Below are 12,773 nucleotides of genomic sequence, written 5' to 3'. Positions count from 1 at the left end.
CTTCCAATTTCCTGCTGTATACCAGGGCAGCGGGTTGACGGTGCCGGCGCGGAGAACTCTGATCTCTGACAGCCGGGGAAGGTCTGCACGATGGACGCAGACAACCCCCGCTGCTAGCCACACCTCCTTCCGGCTGCAGCGTAAATTGTGTACGCGGATCGCGTGGACGTCAACCCGCTGCCCCGGTATACAGCAGGAAATTGGAAGCACCGGTAAGTGTGTGTGGGGTGGGGGGGGTAGTGTTAAATGGGGGGGAGACAGAAGGAAGACTGCTGCCCCGGTATACAGCAGGAAATTGGAAGCACCGGTAAGTGTGTGTGTGGGGGGGGGAGTGTAAAATGGGGGCATAGGGCATTTCTGGAGGCAGAGTGCTCTATGAAATGCCTTTTAACCCCCTGAACGCCACTCTGCCTCCTGAAATGCCTTTTAACCCCCTGAACGCCACTCTGCCTCCTGAAATGCCTTATACCCCCCTATATGCCACTCTGCCCCATAATATGCCTTTTAACCCCCTAAATGCCAGAGTGGCATATAGGGGTATAAGGCATTTCTGGAGGCAGAGTGGCACATAGGGGCTTAAAAGGCATATCATGGGGCACAGTGGCATATAGAGGGTTAAAAGGCATATCATGGGCCACAGTGCCATATTGGAGTGGCAAGCCTGGGGGCAGATGTGCGTAACTGGGGGAAAATACAAGGAAATAAAAACAAAAATATTTTTCTCAATCATAGCTTTTATTAAAAAATTTAATAGTTTACATGAATGAACATTTACTGGTAAAACTTTTTTCCTATAGGGTCATCTTATATTCAGGTTTTTTCTTTTTTTTCCTAAATTAATATTCAGATTTTGGGGGGTCGTCTTATAATCAGGGTCGTCTTATAATAGAGCAAATACGGTAATAATAATAACAGTGAAGATCAGACATGGTTCATCACATTGCTTTACATAAAGATGGCCTAGGCTATAAGAAGATTGCCAAGACCCTGAAACTGAGCTGCAGTACGGTGGGCAAGACCATACAGCCGTTTCACAGGATGGATTCCACTCAGAACAGGCCTCGCCATGGGCGATCAAAAAAGTGGAGTGCACATGCTCAGCGTCCTATCCAGAGGTTGTCTTTGGGAAATAGACATATGAGTGCTGCCAGCATTGCTGCAGAGGTTGAAGGGGTCAGCCTGTCAGTGCTCAGACCATACACCGCACACTGCATCAGATTGGTCTGCATGGTTGTCATCCCAGAAGGAAGCCACTTCTGAAGATGATGCGCAAGAAAGCCCGCAAACAGTTTGCTGAAGACAAGCAGACTAAGGACATGGAATACTGGAACCATCTCCTGTGGTCTGATGAGACCAAGATAAATTTATTTGGTTCAGATGGTGTCAAGCGTGTGGCGGCAACCAGGTGAGGAGTACAAAGACAAGTGTGTCTTGCCTACAGTCAAGCATGGTGATGGGAGTGTCATGGTCTGGGCCAGCATGAGTGCTGCCGGTACTGGGGAGCTATATATATATTTATATATATATATATATATTATATACACACACACTACCATTCAGATGTTTGCGTTCACTTAGAAATATCCTTGTTTTTTTTTGTAAGTTACCCCAAACTTGTGTGTGTGTTGAACAACACAAAGTTGGGCTTGTGAATAGCGACAAATCTACTTTAAAGAAAAGATTTAATAAACATACACTTTGCTCCAAAATAGGTGATTTGTCATTCAATAACATTTTTAGAAGAACAAGCATTTCTGGCATCTCTCCGCCTAAGCCAAAGTTCAAAATTAAACACCTAGCAGATCTATGAGGTATTGTATATGAACCGGTATTGAGTGTTTAATCACTGTTGTGTTAGCCATATAGACATCTAAAAATGGGGAAAAAAAGGTTATTAGATTAAAGGTATTAAAAAGGTTTTAGTCATGGCTCAATTACCAGTTTTGGGTATTGTTCGTATGATGGGTGAAATACATGCCCAATCATGGCTCCCTAAACCCTCAGGGAAACAGAAGACGGCGCTCCAAGGAAAGGGATTTTACAAACCTTATACTTTAACGCTGCACCTTTTCAGGTTTCAGATTACTAAGTGAAGTTCTCGTGTATGAGGTGAGAGCCTGGAACCCTCACAGGTGTTAATCTATCTCATGTTGCCTGGAATTAGGGCAATTGCCGACAGGTAATGAAAATACCTAAAGCATTAAAATTTAAAGAATTTGAGTGGGTTGTGAAGCAAGTTGCAAATACTGTAATTTACAAGAACAAAGATGGGCAAATGGAAAACAAAGTATACCATATTTGTGAAGGACACATACGCTTCACATGATGCTGATCATCATATTGAGTGTGGTAAGTGTATAGCTGGACTAACATTAATGGGGCCCATTAAAAGTATCACTACGCGTACGTTGAGGATATTTAGGGATGTATCCAAGCATTGGCAGTGAACTTATGTGACTTATTTATCAAGTAAAGGGACTTTGCCGTTCGACTGGCGATTCTTCTCTTCTTAAGTCTCATTAATGGACCTTTATATGAAGATGTTCTCCATTGGGGAAAAGTAGTGAATTGTTACTGTAGAGAGAGTCCGAATTACATTTCAGAATCTGAGACAGAGTTCTCTTCCCTTAATTCTGTAACTTTTTCATTGGTGAAGCTTAAACAACAATACAAAATTAGAAGTGGTTACTGTGACTCATTCTAGTATAAAATGAAGAAATCCAGATGCTAAATGAACTTCTACCTTTGCAAATTTGCGGCGATGAAATGAATGGTGTTGCCAGTAGCGTACCTAGCGGGGGGCGGGCGGTCCGCACCGGGTGCCGCTCATCAGGGGGGTGCCAACTTGCCGGCACCCGGCACCCCTCCAAAGACGGACAGCAATGTCCGCCGCTGGAGGAGCAGGCTCGTAAGGGAGCGGTATCGGAGGTCTTTAGCAGATCTCCGGCTCCCTTGAGTGATTTTAAGCCGCGTTCAACCCTTGAACCCGGCTTAAAACCACTCAAGGGAGCCGGAGGTCTGTTAAAGACCTCCGATATCGCTCCCTTGCGATCCGCGCGGCAACAGCTGCTGTGCGCCGGGATTTGTTGTCAGATCCCGGCGCACAACACTGAAGCCGCGCCCACTGCCGTCCGTGCCCTCTGACCCGGAAGAAGACAGAAGAACTAAAGAAGAGGAGCGAAGAGGAGGAAAAGAAGCTGTAAAGAAAAAAGAGGAAAGGTAGGAAAGCATTCAGTGAGTGAGAGTTGATGTGTGTGGATTGGTATATGTGCGGATTGGTAAGTGTGTGAGAGTGATGGGTGTTATGCTGTACCATTTCCAATGTATTTTTCATTATATAATTATGCTCTAGTACATCATAACTCCCATCATTCTATACTGTTCCATACAGTGGCAGAGCTGGGAGAGAGAGGCCTTGCACCCCCACCGCAGGACTCCTGAAAGGTAAGTGAACTTCAAAGTGGGAGAGGGTAGATAGTTAGGAGGGGGTAGATAGGGAGAAGGGAGTGAGAAGGGGTAGGTAGGACAAAAGGGAGTGAGAAGGGGTAGATAGGGCAATCATACTCCTATCATGCCAAGTCTGCGAGTACATCCTGGAATCTGGGTATGCCTGGGCATGATAGAAATGTGATTGCTGTTAACATATATATATATATATATATATATATATATATATATTAATATTGTTATTTAATTGTTTTGTCCTATTTTGGTGTGTTACTTACTTGAAATAAAAGTGTTAGATTTTTTTTATGGTGGGGGGGGGGCCATATTCGGTTTCGGCCAGGTAAATGCTGCATTTTTGGTTTCAGTCCAGAATTCGTTTTGGTGCATCCCTACTACTAATGAAGTGGTAGGCCTACACCACATCAATGTTTGGCTTAGTATATAGTGATAGGAGTTATGCTGCACTATTGTCAATGTCTGGCTCAATGTATAGTGATAGGGATTACGCTGTACCACCGTCAATGTGTGCCTCAGTATATAGTGATAGTTGTTATGTTGTACCACCGTCATTGTCTGCCTCAGTATATAGTGGTAGGTGTTATGCTGTACAACCGTCAATGTCTGCCTCAGTATATAGTGATAGGTGTTATGCTGTACCACCGTCAATTTCTGCCTCAGTATATAGTGATAAGTGTTATGCTGTACCACCGTCAATGTCTGCCTCAGTATATAATGATAACAGTAAGTGTTATGCTGTACCACCTTCAGTGTCTGCGCCGGTATATAACGGTAGAAGCTATGCAGTTTTAAAGTGTATGGGGGGGGGGGGGTGCCACATACAGGATCCGCCCCAGGTGCCAAATACTCTAGGTACGCCCCTGGGTGTTGCTAAACAATTTATATTTTCAAGGAGGAACTGCTTTACGCTGCTATTAAAATGATTAATATGACATTTAATGTGTACGCAATAACTGCAACTGCAGGTGGTAAATTAAAATTACTTTTTTTCTCTCCAATTTTGGTGTGTTAACCACACTTTTAATCAAAATTGGACAAAAAATTAAATAACAATATTAACATATATATGATTGTTAACAGCAATCACACACCTATCATGCCAAGTCAGCAAGGACCAACATTCAAAGCTGCCACCCGGCCGCAAAGTTCAAAGCAGCCGTCGTTAACTTCATTAATATATATATATATATATATATATATATAAATATTGTTAATATATATTAATATTGTTATTGATCCCCCCCCCCCAATTTTGGTGTGTTACTTTTAATAAAAGTGTGGTTATTTATTTGAGGTGGGGGGTCATTTTTGGTTTTGGCCAAGTGAATGCGGAAGGAAGGAATTATTAAAACTCGAGAGAGTCTAGGGTTGTCAAGGTAAGGAAGCAGCAGGGGTTGTCTGCATCCATTAGGCATACACCCCCAAACGACCAACGTGTGCGTGGAACTCTGATCTCTGACAGCCGGGGAAGGTCTGCGCGATGGACGCAGACAACCCCCGCTGCTAACCGCACCTCCTTCCGGCTGCAGCGGAAGTTGTCTACAATATATATTGTAGGGGACAGCTCACGCATGGGGCGGCAATGACAGTTTCCAACGTAAAAGCGTGTTTATTTAGATGTTGTAATCACAGAGCACCTTGTAAAATAACAAACTATAAGCCTGTCCGGCTCTAACTAAACAGCAGGATACCTCTCTAGCAGCCTAAGGTCTGACGCAAAGCAAAGTAACCAGTTGTGTATGGGGTAAAGCTTCATACCTGGTGGGCTGCAGCGCTGGCTGTAGCTGCTCCTTCATTCAGTGTCTCCCTCCCTCTGAAAACCTAACAGCCCTTTCTTTTAAGGCCTCCTCCCCAGTAACGAGCTTAGGAAGCCTCACCTGAGAGCACCTGGGTTTGCTACCAGGCCCGGCTGAGGTAACCAGGTGAGACATATATCCCATCAACCACTCTCCCATACACTTTACCACATATCCCCCCCGTCGACTCCAGACCAGAGGTCCGGACAGCGTCAGCAACCATACAGTACACCCTGGACAACGCATCCGCATTCCCATGTAACTTCCCTGGTCTATGCTCCACTGTAAATCTAAAATTTTGCAAGGAGAGAAACCATCTGGTCACTCTTGCATTCCTCTCCTTATTCTGTTTCATCCATGCCAGAGGAGCATGGTCAGTCACCAACACGAATTCCCTGCCCAGGAGATAATATCTCAGGGACTCCAACTCCCACTTGATGGCGAGACACTCCCTTTCCACTATGGCATAATTTTCCTCGGCTGGGGTCAGTTTCCTACTCAAGTACAGCACTGGGTGTTCTTTCCCATTAACCACTTGTGACAAAACTGCTTCTGGGGCACTGACAGTGCCTCTCCTATTGTTACTGGGGGAACTGGTTGCCCCACTTCTTTGACCCCTGCCTGGGTCGCCCCCAAAGACTCCCGCTCTTTCCACGGCTTGATCAGGTTTACGTGGTAAACCTGGAAGGGTTTTCTCCTGCCCGGTTGATGGACCTTGTAGTTCACCTCACTCATCTTCTCTACAACCTCATAGGGACCCTGCCACTTGGCTAAAAACTTACTTTCGACGGTGGGCACTAAAACCAGGACCCTGTCCCCAGGAGTAAAGGCCCTCAACCTGGCAGATCTGTTATAAATTCTGCTCTGGGCCTCCTGCGCTGTTTGCATATGCGTTTTAACCATAGGCATCACCGTCGCTATTCGCTCCTGCATCTGAGCCACATGTTCAATAACACTCTTATATGGGGTGGCCTCGGTCTCCCAAGTTTCTTTGGCAATATCTAACAAACCCCGTGGATGTCGGCCATAGACTAACTCAAAGGGGGAAAACCCTGTAGACGCTTGGGGCACCTCCCGGATAGAGAACATGAGGTAGGGTAATAGACAGTCCCAATCCCGACCATCCCTTTCTACCACCTTTTTTAGCATATGCTTTAGGGTTTTGTTAAACCTCTCCACTAACCCGTCTGTTTGAGGGTGGTACACTGAGGTACGGAGGTGAGTGATTTTAAACAACTTACACAGGTCTTTCATGACCCGTGACATAAAGGGCGTACCCTGGTCAGTAAGAATTTCTTTAGGGATCCCCGTGCGAGAGAACATGTAAAACAACTCCCTAGCAATATTTTTGGAGGCCATGTTTCTTAAGGGTACCGCCTCTGGGTACCGGGTAGCATAATCCAAGACAACCAATATGTATTGGTGTCCCCTAGCTGATTTGACAATGGGCCATACCAAATCCATGGCAACTCTCTCAAATGGTACTTCAATGATGGGAAGTGGCACCAAGGGGCTACGGAAGTGTGGTGTTGGGGCACTCTTCTGGCATGTGGGGCATGACTCACAATACCTTTTTACTTCTTCATATACCCCAGGCCAATAAAACCTTTGGAGGACCCTCTCTTGTGTCTTATTAGTCCCCAAGTGCCCCCCAAACACATGGTTATGGGCTATGTCCAGCACCAGGTGTCGGTATGGTTTTGGCACCAGAAGCTGTTCCACAATTTCCTTGTTAACTTTGGTGATCCGGTACACTAGATCCCCATTCATGGCAAGATGCGGAAATTTCTGGTCAGCTTCGGGTTCCTGTGGTACCCCATTTACTACCGTGACATTTGCCCGTGCAGTTCCCAGAGTGGGGTCTCTCACTTGCTCGGTCCCGAAGTTACCCCGAGACATTTCTAAATCTAAGACCTGTTGGCCGGGTAGGGAAGTTTCTTCTTCTTCCTCCCCAGCTAACACCTGCAAGGGGAAAGAATCTTCACTATACATTTCAGATGGGCCTAGATCCTTTTCATCATGCCCCTTACTGGTATCATTGTTCCCAATGGCCGTCTCACCTGACCCATTACTTACAGGGAGGGGTACAGACTCTGCCGGAGTTTGTTCCCCAGCTGCAGAAACGTTCCCCCTTCTCCACAACTCCCAGAACAAGGGGAAATTGCGGCCTAATATAACCGCATGCATAAGTCTTTTTACAACTCCGACTTCGTAGGTCACAGTTCCAGATGGGGTCACCAACTTAATGGGGGCCACAGGGTAAGCTACAATATCCCCGTGGATGCATAGCACTCTTATGTGCTTGTTCGGCACGTAGTCCATAGTCACAAGGCCGGCCCGAACCAAAGTCACCAGGCTACCCGAGTCCAAAAGTGCCTTCACGGAGCAGTCACGTATCTTCACCATACAAAATTGCGGCTCAGTCTCTGATTCTGGAATGGCTGCACAAACAGGTTCTGCAAACAGGGACTGACACCATGGGCTCTGAGTTAAGAGGGCAATAGGCGGCTATGTGTCCCCACTCATGGCACCTCCAGCACTGGGGGGTCCCTGGCTTCCTTAGTAGGGAGCCCTTTCTAGGATTGTGGGGTCCCAGGGGTTCAGGATCAGTCTTTTGCCCTTGCCCAAACTCTAGAGCCCTGCTCTCTCTCACATTTTTCCATACACCTCCAGCTGGAACTCTCTTACCCAAAGATGTCGCGGGTCTGACAGTCTTGGAAGGTGTTGGTGCCGCAGGGACCTCACGGAGGAAGTCCTCGGTTGCTATGAACCTTTCCACCATGTTGACCAGCTGCTCGGCAGTTCTGGGGTCTCCATGCCCAACCCACCGTTGTAGCTCCGCCAGGAGGGCGCGGAGGTAGTGGTCCACTACCACCTTTTCCACAATCTGGGCTGGTGTGGTGGATTCTGGTTCCAGCCACTTACGTACAAGATGAATAAGGTCGTACATCTGGGACCTGGCAGGCTTGTCCATGGTGTATTTCCAACAGTGGACTCTCTTGGCCCGAACAGCGGGCGTAACACCCAGGCGAGCAAGGATCTCCATTTTTAGTTTTGTAAAGTCCCGGACATCCTGCTCCCCGAGGTCATAGTAGGCCTTTTGCGGTTCACCAGTCAGGAAGGGTGCAATCACTTCTGCCCACTCTGCAACTGGCAGTCTCTCTCTCTCCGCCACTCTCTCAAATACGGTGAGGTAGGCCTCAACGTCGTCGTCGGGTGTCATTTTTTGTAAGCCCCGCTGAACGGCCCTCCTCACGTTAACAGTCTCAAGGGGGCTTGCCTCCACTTGTTGGGGCTGAGCCACAACAGTCTCTCTGAGCGCAGCAATCTGCTCCATTAACAGGCGATTCGTTTCCTGTTGTTGGACCATAGTCTGCTGTTGCGCATGTTGCTGGGCGTGAAAAGCCTCTGCATGAAACTTCCGTTGCTGTTCCAAGGCCTGCTCATGTCTCAGGTTGGCCTGTATCAGCTGCTTTATCACTTCCTCCATTGTGCCCGATGGGCCTTACAGTGCTGCAGCCTTCACTCAGGACATATGCTTCCGGCCCTTTACATGTCCACAAAATTCAGATGCTGTGTTTTGTCCCGCCGTTGTTCCTAGCACAACTGTGCCTGCATTCTCCACCAATTGTAGGGGACAGCTCACGCATGGGGCGGCAATAACAGTTTCACACAGGTTTCCAACGTAAAAGCGTGTTTATTTAGATGTTGTAATCACAGAGCACCCTGTAAACAAAACAAACTATAAGCCTGTCCGGCTCTAACTAAACAGCAGGATACCTCTCTAGCAGCCTAAGGTCTGACGCAAAGCAAAGTAACCAGATCGCGAATCGCGTAGACGTCTACCAGCTGCCCCAGCTACACACCGGGGACTCAGAAGTACCGGTAAGTGGTGGGGGGTAAGTCAGGAGGATCCAGGTCCCCTGCATCGCTGAGGGGGATCTGGATCTTAGTCTTATAGTCAGACCTATTTGACGACCCGGATTATAAAACGAGGGGTATTTTTCAGAGCATTTGCTCAGGGAAAAACCTTGTCTTATAATCGAGCAAATACGGTGTGTAATATATATATATATATATATATATATATATATATATATTGTAGGGGACAGCTCACGCATGGGGCGGCAATGACAGTTTCACACAGGTTTCCAACGTAAAAGCGTGTTTATTTAGATGTTGTAATCACAGAGCACCTTGTAAACAAAACAAACTATAAGCCTGTCCGGCTCTAACTAAACAGCAGGATACCTCTCTAGCAGCCTAAGGTCTGACGCAAAGTAACCAGTTGTGTATGGGGTAAAGCTTCATACCTGGTGGGCTGCAGCGCTGGCTGTAGCTGCTCCTTCATTCAGTGTCTCCCTCCCTCTGAAAACCTAACAGCCCTTTCTTTTAAGGCCTCCTCCCCAGTAACGAGCTTAGGAAGCCTCACCTGAGAGCACCTGGGTTTGCTACCAGGCCCGGCTGAGGTAACCAGGTGAGACATATATCCCATCAACCACTCTCCCATACACTTTACCACAATATATATATATATATATATATATATATATATATATATATATATATATATATATATATATATGATTGTTAACAGCAATCTCAGGCATACCCAGATTCCGGAATGTATTGGTTGGCTGGGCATGATAGGATTGCTGTCAACAATCATATAAAAATTTATATTTTTATTGTATTTTTTTGTCCAATTTTGGTGTGTTAACCACACTTTTATTAAAAGTAAGTAACACACCACAATTGGACAAACAAAATCAACAATATGACTTGACATGATAGGAGTGAAATTGCAAACAACAATCACACTCCTATCATACCCAGGCAACCAGTAAATGCTGGAACCTAGGCATGATGGGACTGTGATTGTTAGCAATCACACTCCTATCATGCCAAGTCAGCCAGTACATGCTGAAACCTGGCTAGCTGCCCCCTTGTGTATTGATGCTGCGGGAAGTATGGGGTATGCACATCACTTACAGCCCCATACGCCACAAACTGTGATGCACTGTATGTTCTGACACCTTTCTATCAGAACCAGCATTAACTTTTCTTTCCGCTTTTCCTTCTTTGGACCACTTTTGATAGATACTGACTACTGCAGACCAGGAACACCCCACAAGAGCTGCAGTTTGGGAGATGCTCTGACCATCACAATTTTGTCAAAGTCGCTCAGATCGTTACACTTACAGATCTAACACATGAACTTTGAGGACGAAATGTTCACTTGCCCCTAATATATCCCACTCACTGACAGGTGCAGTGATAAGATCATTAGTGTTATTCACTTTACCTGTGAGTAGTCAGATCTGTGTATCTGCCCTATTTATAAGTTGTTGAATTTTGTTAGTCGGTTCATGCAGACTTTGTAAGGGTGGGTAACGAAATGTGAGCTAATAAATTAGATATGATAGTTTTGTCCCATTGTGGCACAGCTCTGAGCTTCTTTGAGACTTATTAGTCCCTTACTCTTGCTGATGTAAAAACTAAAAGTACAAGTTATAGGTAGTTTTAATATATGTATTTATCTTAAAAGGTATGAAGGTTATATTTTTATATACGGAAAGTTGCTACCAAGCTTCCCTTAGGCTCCAAAAGGCGAGGGGTGCACTTGAGCCAGCTAGTGGCAAAGTTTCTGCACGTCCTTAAGATTTCCTCCAGATGTAACAATAGCATTACCTCTGACCTTGCACCAGGTGCCAAGGTCACTAATTATGGCTCTGATAGTACTGATAATGCCGATTTTATTGTTTTTTTTTATTGAAATTATGGCTACTTCACCTATAACTAAACTGCTTCTGAGTATACATGTTAATATATTTTCCTTAGACATTTAATCAGTGGCGGAACTACCGGGGTCGCAGGGGTCGCGACTGCGACCGGGCCCCGGCGGCAGGGGGGCCCAAGCCAAGGGGCCGCCCGAAATCTTTTTTCCTTTTTTTTTTTTTTTAAATAAGGCAGGGGCGTCCAACATGCGGCCCGCGGGCCAAATGCGGCCCGCGAGACCTCGAGGTGGGGCCCGCGTAAGATCGGCAGCCAGGGCAACCGATCTTACACGAGCCGCACCTCAAGCCCTGCTACTTACTTGTGGGAGGGTCTTCTGGACCGCACAGAGGAAGCGGAGTTCACGTGACATCCTACTTCCTCTGTGCTTTAGCAGAGAAGGCAGAGGGAGGCCGCGCCCCCTGCTGAAGTCTGTGAGTGGCATCGAGGAGCTGCAGTGCAGGTAAGGGGGTGGGGAGGGTGTTTGAATGAGTGTGTGTGATTGAGGGAATGAATCTGTGAATGAATGATTATATGAATAAATGAGTGTGTGTGTGTGTGATAGCATGGATGTGTAAGTGCTGGAACCTAGGCATGATGGGACTGTGATTGCTGTTAGCAATCACACTCCTATCATGCCAAGTCAGCCAGTACATGCTGAAACCTGGCCAGCTGCCCCCCTTGTGTAGTGATGCTGCCAGCAATATGGGGTCTGCACTTACAGCCACCCTGTACCAGCATGTACTGGCTTACTTGGCATGATAGGAGTGTGATTGCTAACAGCAATCACAGTCCCATCATGCCTAGGTTCCAGCATTTACTGGATGGATGTGTAAGTGCTGGAACCTAGGCATGATGGGACTGTGATTGCTGTTAGCAATCACACTCCTATCATGCCAAGTCAGCCAGTACATGCTGAAACCTGGCTAGCTGCCCCCCTTGTGTATTGATGCTGCCAGCAGTATGGGGTCTGCACATCACTTACAGCCACCCTGTACCAGCGTGTATTGGCTGACTTGGCATGATAGGAGTGTGATTGCTAACAGCAATCACAGTCCCATCATGCCTAGGTTCCAGCATTTACTGGATGGATGTGTAAGTGCTGGAACCTAGGCATGATGGGACTGTGACTACTGTTAGCAATCACACTCCTATCATGCCAAGTCAGCCAGTACATGCTGAAACCTAGCTAGCTGCCCCCCTTGTGTAGTGATGCTGCCAGCAGTATGGGGTCTGCACATCACTTACAGCCACCCTGTACCAGCATGTACTGGCTGACTTGGCATGATAGGAGTGTGATTGCTAACAGCAATCACAGAGAGCACAGTCCCATCATGCCTAGGTACCAGCATTTACTGGTTGCCTGGGTATGATAGGAGTGTGATTGCTGTTAGCAATCACACTCCTATCATGCCAAGTCATATTGCTAATTTTGTCCAATTGTGTGTTACCTACTTTTATTAAACATGTGAGTTTTTATTATTATTTTTAAAGGTGGGGGTCATTTTCGGTTTTGGCTAAGTGAACCCTGAATGTTTTGGTCCAGAATTTTCATTTTAGTTCATCCCCAGAATAAATCTAGGGAATCCTGAATTTGTAGTCGCAAAACTTTCAAGGCCCAGAAATCAGTGAGAGGAAGAGTAAAGGTTTTGTGTCATTTTACTTTATTTTAATCTGCATATTTTATTAAAGGCCATATTTTTTGTCACAGTGAAAAATGAGTGCGGCCCGCGCACG

The sequence above is a fragment of the Sceloporus occidentalis genome, unplaced genomic scaffold (genome assembly GCF_023333645.1).
Source record: "Sceloporus occidentalis isolate IW3139 unplaced genomic scaffold, rSceOcc1.0.p SCAF_23, whole genome shotgun sequence".
Taxonomy (NCBI): Eukaryota; Metazoa; Chordata; class Lepidosauria; order Squamata; family Phrynosomatidae; genus Sceloporus; species Sceloporus occidentalis.
The sequence above is the reverse complement of the archived record's forward strand: the minus strand, read 5'-3'. Positions refer to the sequence as shown.